Consider the following 14,422-nt stretch of genomic DNA (forward strand, 5'->3'; position numbering starts at 1 on the left):
AGCTTCGTGATGAAATCCATAGTGATCTCTTCCTACTTCCACATAGGAATGGGTAATGGCTGAACCTTACCATGAGGTTGCTGGTGCTTGGCCTTGACCTTCCTACAGGTCAAGCATCTCTCCACATACCCGACGATCTCCCGCTTCATGCAGGGCCACCAATAGCTCATTCTCAGATCCCAATACATTTTTGTCGCACCTGGGTGTATAGAAAATTTGGACTTATGCGCCTCTTCTAACAATCTCTGCCTCACTCCCCCCGACATCGGCACCCATACTTGGCCACACTACGTCAACAAGCCACGACTATCCTTAACAAACAAAGGATATTGTCCCCGAATTCTTTCCAATTTCCAGTTCTCCTTCTTCACCCCCTCGACCTGAGCCTCTCGAATCATGTCTATCAAGGGTGGGCTTACCGTCACCCTCAAACAAATATCCCTGATCGGCGACCCCGTCGCTTTGCGAATCAAGGCATTGGCCACCATGTTGGCCTTCCCTGGATGGTATAGGATCTTGCATTCATAGTCTTTTAGCACGTCCAACCATCTCCTCTGACGCATATTCAGGTTTTGCTGGTCCATCAAATACTTCAGACTCTTGTGATCGGTATACACAACGAATTTCACCCCATATAAATAGTGCCTCCAAATCTTGAGGGCAAACACCACTGCCCCCAACTCCAGGTCATGCCTGGGGTAATTTGCCTCGTGAGGCTTCAACTGCCTCGAGGCATATGCGATCACACGTCCCCTCTGCATCAGTACCGCACCCAGACCTGAAATCGATGCATCATAATATACCACAAAATCGTCCAATCCCTCGGGCAATACTAGGATCGGAGCCTCACATAATTTCTTCCTCAGAGTCTCAAAAGCCCTCTGCTGATCCTCACCCCATCGAAAAGCCACATTCTTCTTGGTCAAATGGGTCAATGGCACCGCAGTCTTGGAGAAATCCTGGGTAAATGTCCGAGAATAACCCGCTAAGCCCAGGAAGCTATGAATCTCCGAGGCATTCCTCGGTACCTCCCATCGCATCACAGATTCTACCTTCGCTGGGTCAACCGAAATACCTCTTGATTAACAACATGACCCAAAAACTGCACTTCCCGCAACCAAAAGTCACACTTGGAGAACTTCGCATACAGTTTCTCCGCCCTTAAGGTCTCCAATACCTCTCTCAAATGCTGTTCATGTTGTTCCCTGGTCTTGGAGTAGACCAGGATATCATCAATAAAAACAATCACCGACTGATCCAACATCGGCATGCACACCCGATTCATGAGATCCATGAACGCGGCTGGAGCATTGGTGAGCCCGAATGGCATCACCACGAACTCGTAATGCAGATAACGAGTCCTGAAAGCTGTCTTCGGTATATCCTCATCCCGAATCCTCATTTGATGGTACCCTGACCGAAGATCAATCTTAGAGAACAACGATGCTCCCTGAAGCTGATCAAACAGGTCGTCAATCCTAGGCAAAGGATAACAGTTCTTCACCGTCAGCTTATTCAGCTCCCTGTAATCGATGCACATCCGGTGCGACCCGTCCTCCTTTTTCACGAAAAGGATCGGAGCTCCCCACGGAGAACTGCTCGGATGGATGAACCCTCGGTCTAGTAGCTCTTGAAGCTGTGCAGATAGTTCCTGCATCTCGGGTGGCGCCAACCGATATGGTGCCTTTGCTATCGGGGCGGCACCGGGTACTAGATCAATTCGAAACTCCACCTGCCTCTTCGGAGGCACCCCAGGTAACTCCTTGGGAAAACGTCCCGAAAATCCCGCACCACTGGTACACCATCAATATTTGTCACTGCCTCCACTCGTGTATTTGAAACATAGGCCAAAAATCCCATGCAACCCTGCTGCAAAAACCTCCTCGCCCTCGCGGCTGAACAGAGGGTCGGGTCCTGCGTAGTCCTCTAGCCGTGGATAACTAGTTCTCCCCCCCTTGGGGTTCGAACCCGGACTAGCTGCCGCTCACAATTGATCATGGCCCCATTGGCCCCCAGCCAGTCCATCCCAATAATCACCTTCAATCCTCGCAATGGTATGGGAACCAAATCAACGCGAAACCTTTCACCGTGCACATTCAGGACGCAATCCCGACACACCCTCGCAGCACTCACAGTGCGATCATCTGCGATCTCCACCTCTAGCGGGGTATCCAGAGTCTCCGATGCGTCTCGGAATTTCTTGCTAAGCGCAAGAGATACAAAAGATCAGGTAGCCCCTGAATCAAATAAGACATGGGCTGTCATACCATTGACCAGAAAGGTTCCTATACAAAGCATAATAAGCATGCATACAAACATTTAACATAAAAGAGACAGAGGATAATGAACACATACCAGCCACAACGTCTGGTGAGGCCCGAGCCTCCTCGGTAGTCAGCTGGAATGCGCGACTCTTCACCGCTGGAACCTCCGCCTTAGGGCAGCCATCAGTAATCCTCATAGTGGCGGGCGCGGGCGCTGCCACAGATCCTCCTCCTCCTTGCAACCTCGGACAATCGGCCTTTTTATGGCCTGTCTGGTTGCAGTGAAAACGTATCAAGCACTTCTTGGGGCAATCCTTACTCAAGTGACCCTGCTGGCCACATGAGTAGCATCCTGACATCCCAGCTGTCCGACAAGTCCCACTATGAAATCTACCGCACTTAGCACACCGGCCCCGGCCTTGCTGGCCCTTACTCGAAGAACCGGAGGTCTTAGGCTTCTTAGCCTGGGCCCCCGCTGCCTGAACCTGTTCAGTCTTCTGCTTCGTGCGGGACTCCAACTCCATCTCCCTCTCACGGGCCTTATCAACCATCTCGTTTAGGGTTTTGCACCCTGTAAAGCTCACAAATTCCCGTATGTCCTCTCTCAACTTAGAGTGGTATCGGGTCCTCCTCAAGTCCTCATCTTCCGAATACTGAGGGATCAACAAATCTCGCTCTCGAAACTTGGCGGTGATCTCCGCCACAGTCTCAGTGGTCTGCTGTAAATCATGAAACTCCCTCACCATCCGTTTCACCTCAATATATGGTGCAAACTCCTGATCGAACCGTCGTACAAACTCGGCCCACGACATGTCAGCCACACCGGCTGCTCCCACCTGACTAGTAATCTCGCCCCACCAATCTCGGGCCCTGTCTTTCAGCATACAGGAAGCAAATCCAACCTTTGCCTCCTCCGGGCAAGAACTCGTGCGCTGGGCATTCTCATTGTCCGCCACCCAGCGTCTGCTCACAATGGGGTCCCTGACCCCTGAAAACTCCGGAGCTCTACATGCCTTGAACTCCCTAAACGAGGGGGTTCGAGCTCCACCCTGGCCCGCAGAAACATCGACCCTGAATGCTCTAAGCCTCTCTTCCATGATCTCCATCATACCCTCCGTGTCCGTCCCAAAGATGACTGGGGTAGCGTCAAGGATGCCCCTCGTAACCTCGGCCGCAATCAGCTCACGCAGCCTCTCATCGATACCATCAGTAGGGCCGCCTGACCCAGCCCCGGATCCCGATCCCGATCCCGGTCCTGATCCCAATCGCGTAACCACCATGTTGGACTGTCATTTCACAAAACATAATGATCATGATACCCATAACGAGGTTACTTCCATACTATTTCCTTTGGAATTCTCAGGTAGAACATAGGTTTGGGTACGGGTCCTATGCTTCCAGTAGTACGGGCCCAATACTACCTTCCACACCTACTCGTACCTTACCCCGCTGCTTTACCTGGTACTTCCAAAGCTATCCACACAAACCATGACTCATAACCCTCGCATGAATCAAACCCGGACACCCTATGGTTGTCCTACTCATAACAGTCAAACCAATCACTACAGGTTGCTTTTAGGCATGCAAATTATACACAGAAAGGATCAATAGGCTAAATCAATCATTCTGAGGCTATCAGCTCCTAACCGTATATAATTTTAAAACATACACTTAGCAATTTCATATAACATGGCTAATCAACTTGGGAAACTACTTACTTGGCTCGGCTGATCACGCGCATTGCACTCTCCTCTTTTTGTCCAAAAATCCTTTTTAAGTTTCTTTTGAAAACATTTTACCACTTCCTTAGTTTGAGTCCCGACACACCCGAGAATGTGCCCGAGTCCCTCAAACCAAGGCTCTGATACCAACTTGTAACGACCCATTTTTTATCAAGAAATTTCATTTTTAATTACTCAAACAATTCCCATAATTCATAATTTCCAAACCATTTGTTTCCCAAATCACAATTATTACAATTGCAATGTACTTTTGAAAACATCAGATAGTCTCATGACACAAAAAGAGAGGTAGAGTGCATGCCACGTCATCACGCCTTGCCTTTGCCCTTCGGCTTTGAAGTACCTGAAACAATCAACAACCTGTAAGCGAAATGCTTAGTGAGTTTCTGAGAGCATACCACACACACACACACAAACCACATATCATATATCCTGTTAGCTATAAAAGCTACACATATATCACGTAATCCATGCATACATGAAACCTGTGAAAGTGTCATGGGCTACCCCACATGGTCTTTGCCTAGGACTGCCATGGGCTACCCTACATGGCCTTACATCCAATGCCATGGGCTACCCCACATGGTCTTCACCTAGGACTGCCATGGGCTACCCCACATGGTCTTACATCCAATGCCACGGGCTCCCCCCAGGGTCTTCATACATAACATGCAATCACATAACAGCTCACAGAATATCTACCACATATGTCATAAACACATAATGGGCCGGCCTTGGTGCCTTAGACCCATGGGTATGGTGAGAAGACTCACCTGTCACGAATGCTGAACTGACACTTTGCGACCAAATGTACCCCACGGGCTGCTCCATGCAACTGCCTAAAAAGTGTCATACAATATCCAGTCATTTCCCCAAAGTCCATCCTAGTCAACTACAGCCAAGGTCAAGTCAAAGGTCCATGTTGACCCTAACTCGCCGAGTACAACTAGTGACTCGCCGAGTTCCCCAGAATAACATCTACTCGCCGAGTCATCGAGGCAACTCGTCGAGTTCATACAGTCTTGATTGATAATCTAAGTTCATTCGTCGAGTTTCCCGGCTTGACACTCGACACGTCTACGAACATCCAACCATTGGGAAATCTTACTCGACTCGCCAAGTTGTTCTTTCAACTTCCGACTCGCCGAGTTGTTCATCCAACTCGCCGAGTTCATGGCAAAATTCATCAGGCTCGCCGAGTTATTCCTCCAACTCGTCGAGTCCATGCCTGCCTTCAAATGACTCGCCGAGTCACCCCCTGTGACTCGCCGAGTCCTTTCAGATCCCAAGCCATACAGACCCTTTTTGAGCCATGAAAAGCTTCCAAACTACAGATCTAGGCTCTTGAGGCATGCTTTCCACGTAAAGTTGCAAACTTTATGTGCATGCAAGGCTTTAAGGCCCTAAAATAGCAAATCTAAGCTTGGAATGGGGTCATACACTTGAGGGAAGGTACATGCTAAGCTCAACTGATAACTTTATGCACTTAAGGCCAAAAGGAGTTTAGATCTGAAGTTACAACTTCAGATCTTGGCTTAAACACAAAATCCCTTTCTTAGAATCCATGCACAAGAGGGTTTTGGGTGGAAATGAGCCAAGAGACAGCTTAATACCTTCAGAAAGTGCTCCACAGAAGTAGATCTAGAATCCCCATGAGCCCTTGCTTCTTCTAGCTTGATTCCTCAAGTGATTCCTTCACCAAATCCCTCCTTTAAGCTTCAAAATCACCAAGAACACACTCACACTCGAATCAGGGTTTTAAGGAGGTATAGAGCTGTAATGTGTAGGGAGGCTAATGACCCTTTAAATAGGGTGCAAGGCCCTGGAATCTAGGGTTTTATCTACCAGCATCTACTCGTCGAGTACCATAATGGACTCGGCGAGTAGATCAATTAACCCCCGCATCCAAACCCGCTACTACTCGACGAGTAGGGAAGCCAACTTGCCGAGTAGGTCCTCCAAAAATCCAAACCGAAATGTCATTATCAATACCTGAGGATCAGGGTGTTACAACTCTCCCCCAATTGAATTAGGCTTCGTCCTCGAAGCCTGCTGGTCCAAACAACTCCAGATAGAAGCCTCGCATCTCACTTTCTGGTTCCTAAGTCCAATCGGAACCCTTTCGGTGCTGCCATTGCACCTTTACCAACTTCACTTCTTTATTACGGAGCTTTTTCGTCTTCTTGTCTAGAATCGCAACTGGCCTCTCGACATAATTCAGGCTCCCATCCAACTGAATGTCGTCCAAGGATATTACTAAAGACTCGTCGGCAACACACTTCCAGAGCAGAGACACATGGAAGGTGTTGTGAATCCGACTAAGCTCCTTTGGGAGCTCTAAACGATATGCCAACTTGCCCACCCAGGCGATGATCCTGAACGGGCCTATGAATCGAGGCCCCAATTTGCCCCTCTTGCGGAACCAGATAATCCCTTTCTAGGGTGACACCTTCAATAAGAAAAAGTCTGCTTCCTAAAATTCGAGGTCTGATCGACGCCGGTCCGCATAGCTTTTCTGACGACTCTCCGCGACTCGCAATCTATCGCGCACCTGCTGAATCAGTACGGTGGTCTCGAGTACGACCTCCGTGCTCCCCAAAACCTGATGTCCAACCTCATCCTAGCATATTCGGGTCCTGCACCTCCGTCCATGTAACATCTCAAATGGTGCTCGGTAAATACTGGCATGATAGCTGTTATTGTATGAAAACTCTGCCAGTGGGAGGTACGTATCCCAACTCCCTCCGAAATCCAGCACACATGCCCATAGCATATCCTCCAGTGTCTGGATCGTCCTCTCACTTTGGCCGTCGGTCTGGGGGGGATATGTCGTACTAAAATGCAGCTAGGTACCTAGTTCCTCATGGAACTTCCTCCAAAACCTGGATGTAAACCGAACATCCCTATCTGAAACCACTGATACCGGCACTCCGTGCCTGGCCACCACCTCTCGAACATAAATATACGCCAACTTCTCTGCATATATACTCTCGGAGATCGGAATGAAGTGAGTACTCTTCGTCAGTCTATCCACAATCACCCATATGGCATCGACTCCCCTCGCTGTCTGCGGTAGCTTCGTGATGAAATCCATAGTGATCTATTCCCACTTCCACATGGGAATTGGTAATGGCTGAACCTTATCATGAGGTTGTTGGTGCTCGGCCTTGACCTTCCTACAGGTCAAGCATCGCTCCACATACCCGGCGATCTCCCGCTTCATGCAGGGCCACCAATAGCTCATTCTCATATCCCTATACATTTTCGTCGCACCTGGGTGTATAGAAAATTTGGACTTATGCGCCTCCTCTAACAATCTCTGCCTCACTCCTCCCGATATCGACACCCATACTTGGCCACACTGTTCCAACAAGCCACGACTATCCTTAACAAACAAAGGATATTGTCCCCGAATTCTTTCCAATTTCCAGTTCTCCTTCTTCACCCCCTCGACCTGAGCCTCTCGAATCATGTCTATCAAGGGTGGGTTTACCGTCACCCTCAAACAAATAACCGTGATCGGCGATCCCGTCGCTTTGCGACTCAAGGCATCGGCCACCACGTTGGCCTTCCCTGGATGGTATAGGATCTCGCATTCATAGTCTTTTAGCACGTCCAACCATCTCCTCTGACGCATATTCAGGTTTTGCTGGTCTATCAAATACTTCAGACTCTTGTGATCGGTATACACAACGAATTTCACCCCATATAAATAGTGCCTCCAACTCTTGAGGGCAAACACCACCGCCCCCAACTCCAGGTCATGCGTGGGGTAATTTGCCGAAATCTTCTAATCCCTCGGGCAATACTAGGATCGGAGCCTCACATAACTTCTTCCTCAGAGTCTCAAAAGCCCTCTACTGATCCTCACCCCATCGAAAAGCCACATTCTTCTTGGTCAAACGGGTCAATGGCACCGCAGTCTTGGAGAAATCCTGGATAAATCTCCGATAATAACCCGCTAAGCCCAGGATGCTATGAATCTCCGAGGCATTCCTCGGTACCTCCCATCGCATCACAGATTCTACCTTCGCTGGGTCAACCGAAATACCTCTTGATTAACAACATGACCCAAAAACTGCACTTCCCGCAACCAAAAGTCACACTTGGAGAACTTCGCATATACAGTTTCTCCGCCCTCAAGGTCTCCAATACCTCTCTCAAATGTTGTTCATGTTGTTCCCTGGTCTTGGAGTAGACCAGGATATCATCAATAAAAACAATCACCGACTGATCCAACATCGGCATGCACACCCGATTCATGAGATCCATGAACGCGGCCGGAGCATTGGTGAGCCCGAATAGCATCACCACGAACGCGTAATGCCCATAACGAGTCCTGAAAGCTGTCTTCAGTATATCCTCATCCCGAATCCTCATTTGATGGTACCCTGACCGAAGATCAATCTTAGAGAACCACGATGCTCCCTGAAGTTGATCAAACAGGTCGTCAATTCTAAGCAAAGGATAACGGTTCTTCATCGTCAGCTTATTCAGCTCCCTGTAATCGATGCACGTCCGGTGCGACCCGTCCTCCTTTTTCACGAAAAGGATCGGAGCTCCCCACGGAGAACTGCTCGGATGGATGAACCCTCGGTCTAGTAGCTCTTGAAGCTGTGCAGATAGTTCCTGCATCTCGGGTGGCTCCAACCGATATGGCGCCTTTGCTATAGGGGCGGCACCGGGTACCAGATCAATTCGAACCTCCACCTGCCTCTCCGGAGGCACCCTAGGTAACTCCTCGAGAAAACGTCCCGAAAATCCTGCACCACTGGTACACCATCGATATCTGTCACTGCCTCCACTCGTGTATCTGAAACATAGGCCAAAAATCCCATGCAACCCTGCTGCAAAAACCTCCTCGCCCTCGCGGCTGAACAGAGGGTCGGGTCCTGCGTAGTCCTCTCGCCGTGGATAACTAGTTCTCCCCCCCCCCCCCCCCCCGCCTTGGGGTTCGAACCCAGACTAGCTGCCGCTCACAATTGATCATGGCCCCATTGGCCCCCAGCCAGTCTATCCCAATAATCACCTTCAATCCTCGCAATGGTATGGGAACCAAATCAACGCGAAACCTTTCACCGTGCACATTCAGGATGCAATCCCGACACACCCTCGCAACACTCACAGTGCGATCATCTGCGATCTCCACCTCGAGCGGGGTATCCAGAGTCCCCGGTGTGTCTCGGAATTTCTTGCTAAGCGCAAGAGATACAAAAGATCGGGTAGCCCCCGAATCAAATAAGACATGGGCCGTCATACCATTGACCAGAAAGGTCCCTATACAAAGCATAATAAGCATACATACAAACATTTAACATAAAATAGACAGAGGATAATGAACACATACCAGCCACAACGTCTGGCGCGGCCCGAGCCTCCTCGGTAGTCAGCTGGAATGCGCGGCTCTTCACCGCTGGAACCTCCGCCTTAGGGCGGCCATCAGTAATCCTCATAGTGGCGGGCGCGGGCGCTGCCACAGATCCTCCTCCTCCTTGCAACCACGAACAATCGGCCTTTTTATGGCCTGTCTGGTTGCAGTGAAAACATATCAAGCACTTCTTGGGGCAATCCTTACTCAAGTGACCCTGTTGGGCACATGAGTAGCATCCCGGCATCCCAACTGTCCGACAAGTCCCACATGAAATCTACCGCACTTAGCACACCGGCCCCGACCTTGTTGGCCCTTACTCGAAGAATTGGAGGTCTTAGGCTTCTTAGCCTGGGCCCCCGCTGCCTGAACCTGCTCAGTCTTCCGCTTCGTGCGGGACTCCAACTCCATCTCCCTCTCACAGGCCTTATCAACCATATCGTTCAGTGTTTTGCACCCTGTAAAGTTCACAAATTCCCGTATGTCCTCTCTCAACATAGAGTGGTAACGGGTCTTCCTCAAGTCCTCATCTGCCGCATACTGAGGGATCAACAAATCTCGCTCTCGAAACTTGGCGGTGATCTCCGCCACAGTCTCAGTGGTCTGCTGTAAATCATGAAACTCCCTCACCATCCGTTGCACCTCAATAGGTGGTGCAAACTCCTGATCGAACTAGTGACTCGCCAAGTTTACCAGAAAAACATCTACTCGCCGAGTTCATACAGTCTTGATTGATAATCTAAGGTCATTCGTCGAGTTCCCATGCTTGACACTCGACACGTCTACAAACATCCAACCATTGGGAAATCTTACTCGACTCGCCCATTTGTTCCTTAAACTCGCCGAGTTCTAGGTAACCTTCATCCGACTCGCCGAGTTGTTCATCCAACTCGCCGAGTTCATGGGAAAATTCATCGGGCTCGCCGAGTTGTTCATCCAACTCGTCGAGTCCATGCCTGCCTTCAAATGACTCGCCGAGTCAACCCCTGTGACTCGTCGAGTCCTTTCAGATCCCAAGCCATACATACCCTTTTTGAGCCATGAAAAGCTTCCAAACTACAGATCTAGGCTCCTGAGGCATGCTTTCCACGTAAAGTTGCAAACTTTACGTGCATGAAAGGCTTTAAGGCCCTAAAATAGCAAATCTAAGCTTGGAATGGGGTCATACACTTGAGGGAAGGTACATGCTAAGCTCAACTGATAACTTTATGCACTTAAGGCCAAAAGGAGTTCATATCTGAAGTTACAACTTCAGATCTTGGCTTAAACACAAAAGCCCTTTCTTAGAATCCATGCACAAGAGGGTTTTGGGTGGAAATGAGCCAAGAGACAGCTTAATACCTTCAGAAAGTGCTCCACAGAAGTAGATCTAGAATCCCCATGAGCCCTTGCTTCTTCTAGCTTGATTCCTCAAATGATTCCTTCACCAAATCCCTCCTTCAAGCTTCAAAATCACCAAGAACACACTCACACTCGAATCAGGGTTTTAAGGAGGTATAGAGTTGTAAAGGGGAGGCCAAGGGAGGCTAATGAACCTATAAATAGGGTGCAAGGCCCTGGAATCTAGGGTTTCATCTGCCAGCATCTACTCGTTGAGTACCATAATGGACTCGGCGAGTAGATCATTAAACCCCCGCGTCTAAACCCGCTACTACTTGACGAGTAGGGAAGCCAACTCGTCGAGTAGGTCCTTCAAAAATCCAAACCGAAATGTCATTATCAATACGTGAGGATCAGGGTGTTACAACTCTCTTTTAATTACACATTTAATTAATTTAATAAAACCATAAGGGTGTAATTTGAACCTTTCAAAAACTAAGGTCTTAGAATTTAATATTTCAAAATTAAACTTTTAATCAAATTTTAAATTCCAAAACTTGATGGAAAGTTTTGAACTTTTTCAAAACATTAGGGTTTAGAATTCAAATATTTCAAAATTAAACTTTTAATCAAAAATTTAAATTCCTAAACTTGAGGGAAAGTTTTGAAACTTTTCAAAACTATCTAGATCAAATTACAAATAATTAAATTAATCAAAAAATTGGTAATTATCTAAATTTGACCAAATTAAATTTGTTACAAGATAATTCAAAACAAAATTACAAATAATTAATATTTGTCTTATAAAACAAGTAATTATCTTAATTTTGACTATTATCTTCTATTTTGGTAAGGACAATCACCAAATATTGATAAAATCCGGATTTTATTAATGAAAAACATTTTTGGTAATTATCCCAACCCAAAACAGCTCAAAATCCCGAAAAATCCTCTGTTTGACCCCTGTACTCGCTAAGTCAGGCTGACTCGCCGAGTTCATCCACTGTCTCGCCGAGCCAGGTCGGGAAGAGGGCAGAAAAACGATTTTCAGCAAGATGAACATACAAGGCATCAATACAATAGAAACCAATCAAGGCTCTGATACTACTGACGGTTTTTATACAAAAGAACATCCTATGTGCTCATGTAAACCCTAAAGCTTGCATCTAGGTTTCTCTATTGTACATGCAGTTCATCCAAGACTTAAGAACCCTAGATCTAGCATATATATTTCGAGATTAACATATAGGAACGTATTTAGATGATTGCCTCTTCAAGAATGGCTTGAATCTCTTCAAGAATGCTTGAATCTTCTTTCCTGGGGCTTAGAGTCACAAATGTCACTCCTTTAATGGCTTACAAACACCACAAGCAAGAGGATGATATTGGAAAGAGGGGACCAAAAACATCCAAGATATCCTATAGAACACTTCCACATGTTTTTGGGGCCTTAGGGGTTCCTTATATAGTGAGGTTATTAGGGTTTTGAACTAGGAAACCCTAATCTGTCTGCTTAGGCCTTAAGCAGCCCATTGACTCCTTCCTTAGAAACCTTGGACGAACTCTAATGGGTTTCCCCATAGATTTCGTCCACTCCAACTTTTATGGAGTCCATTAGCTCAATATTCAACTATCACACAATTGACAGTTCTAGTCCCCTTTATTTAATTAATGTCTTTTAGCCACGAAATTAATTCTTAATTAATTCCTGTCTAATATTAATTAAACAATATGATTTCTCCTTCAATATATTATTCATATAATATATTAATAAACCATAATAACCTTTCTCTCTCCGTAAATCATCCTATCAAGTTGCTTTGGTGAAGGCAACCCAAAAGGACCATGCAGAACCGGGTTAAGTACTTACCAAATATAGTTACGGGCTTAGACACTAATCCAACACATATAGCGGGGTAAACTCTATGCAACGCTTTTGTGTAATTGATACATTATCCTCTTATAATGATATAGTAGATAGACCGTAGATCCACGATATAAAGGTTATCCCATCAACATACCATCAGTGTGTAAAGATGCGCACTCCATGGGGGATAGTAAAAATCACAAGTGATCAATAAGAATCCAAGGAGTGACTATCTCTAGATGGAGCCACAATAACCATACGTGATGCGCAAGGTCCTTGTTCCGCGCAACCAAATTTCATGCCAATAAATAGAAGGCGGTGCAAATCACATTCTTCACAAGCATCTCTCTCTCTCTCTCTCTCTCTCTCTCGTCTTGAAGCCGCTGCACTCTTGGAGCTGTCCCCGGAGCCCTGAGCCCGATTCAACCCTACACCAATGGTCTCACGCGTCAATGTTAAGTTCACGAACCGTTTTTACTATTTTAAAGGTTTTGCCAGGGGGGATACATGCTTATTGTTTTGGTCAAAAATCGATCAAACAAAGAACAACCAAGTTGTATGAGAGGTTGTGGTGTTGTGAATAACATAAGTACTGAATTAAGATAAAAATAACATGAGTGGTTTTCAAGGAAAGCCCTTGATCCTTGCTAGGATCTTCGAAATAAAACCATGGGAGGAGATAATGATCACCTACCTTGTCGTTTTAAATGATTTGGATTTGAGATTATAGAGATGATGAAGATAACATGAGTATAAGTGTATAGTAAAGCTAAGTGTGTATGTAGTGTGCGATTTACACGTGTTATTTATAGTCTAAGCTTTATAACAAGAAGTATGATATTGATGGGATCCTCCTTGAATAGGTATTTGCATGTTGTTTGACTAGGTATTTCCGGGTCTTAAACTTGGTTGAAGTGATTCTCCGTTGAGAATGAGTTTTGTGTTGACTAATTATGCACGTGTGACTTGTGAGAAAAAGAAAGAAGACTATAGCCGTTAAAAATTTAGGAAATATTAATGATAATAATCAGGATCCTGAGATATGTTTAAGGATCCTAAGACTTCAGGAATTTAAAGGATCCTGAATATGATTCAAGGATCCTTCCCTTCTTTTTAAGGATCCTAACACTTCATAAATACATATAGTGGAATTATTTCTTGAGACTCTACTCACTCTTTATAACACCTTGATCCAAGTATTTTCCATTCATACCCTTAGTATGAAATTTAATTGCAAAATTTGTCCCTATGATCATTAAGTGAAAATGCGCGTTTTGTGGTGTGCGTTGGGCGTACCCAACCATATGCATGGCATACATGACTGGGGGTCAAATCCTAATTTTTAGGGTTCCCTCAAGACCTTTCTCCTTATCAGCCTCCATCTCCCAAATTGTCCCTTACAAACCCTAACTCATTGAGCGAGCATTTTGAGCTTGAGAGTGCATTTTTGGTGTTCTTGAAGGAAGAAAAAAGAAGTGGAATCATCATGGAAGCTCAAGGCATCTTGGATCAAGAAGTATCTCACCCTCGAGCATAATTTGAAGGTATAAAGCTTGGATCTTGATGTGTTATTTGCTTAAATCTTTCTAGTCTAGAGTTTGTGTGCATTTTTGTTCTCATAGTTTTGGTATAATGGAGTATAAGCTACTCTAAGTCCTTGGAATGTAGTTTTCTGTAGTTTTGAGCTCTTAGATTCATAAAAATGAGAGCTTGGACACTCTCATTAATCCATGCAAGAGTTTTGTGACTTTGGGTGACTTTTGGACCAAGGGTTTGAGTTTTTACCCTCTTGTATGCATGCAAATGGATAAAGTCAGAGACTTTATCCATTAAGACTTCCATTTTATCTGGATCTAAAGTT

Source organism: Lactuca sativa, chromosome 8 (genome assembly GCF_002870075.4).
Source record: "Lactuca sativa cultivar Salinas chromosome 8, Lsat_Salinas_v11, whole genome shotgun sequence".
NCBI lineage: Eukaryota > Viridiplantae > Streptophyta > Magnoliopsida > Asterales > Asteraceae > Lactuca > Lactuca sativa.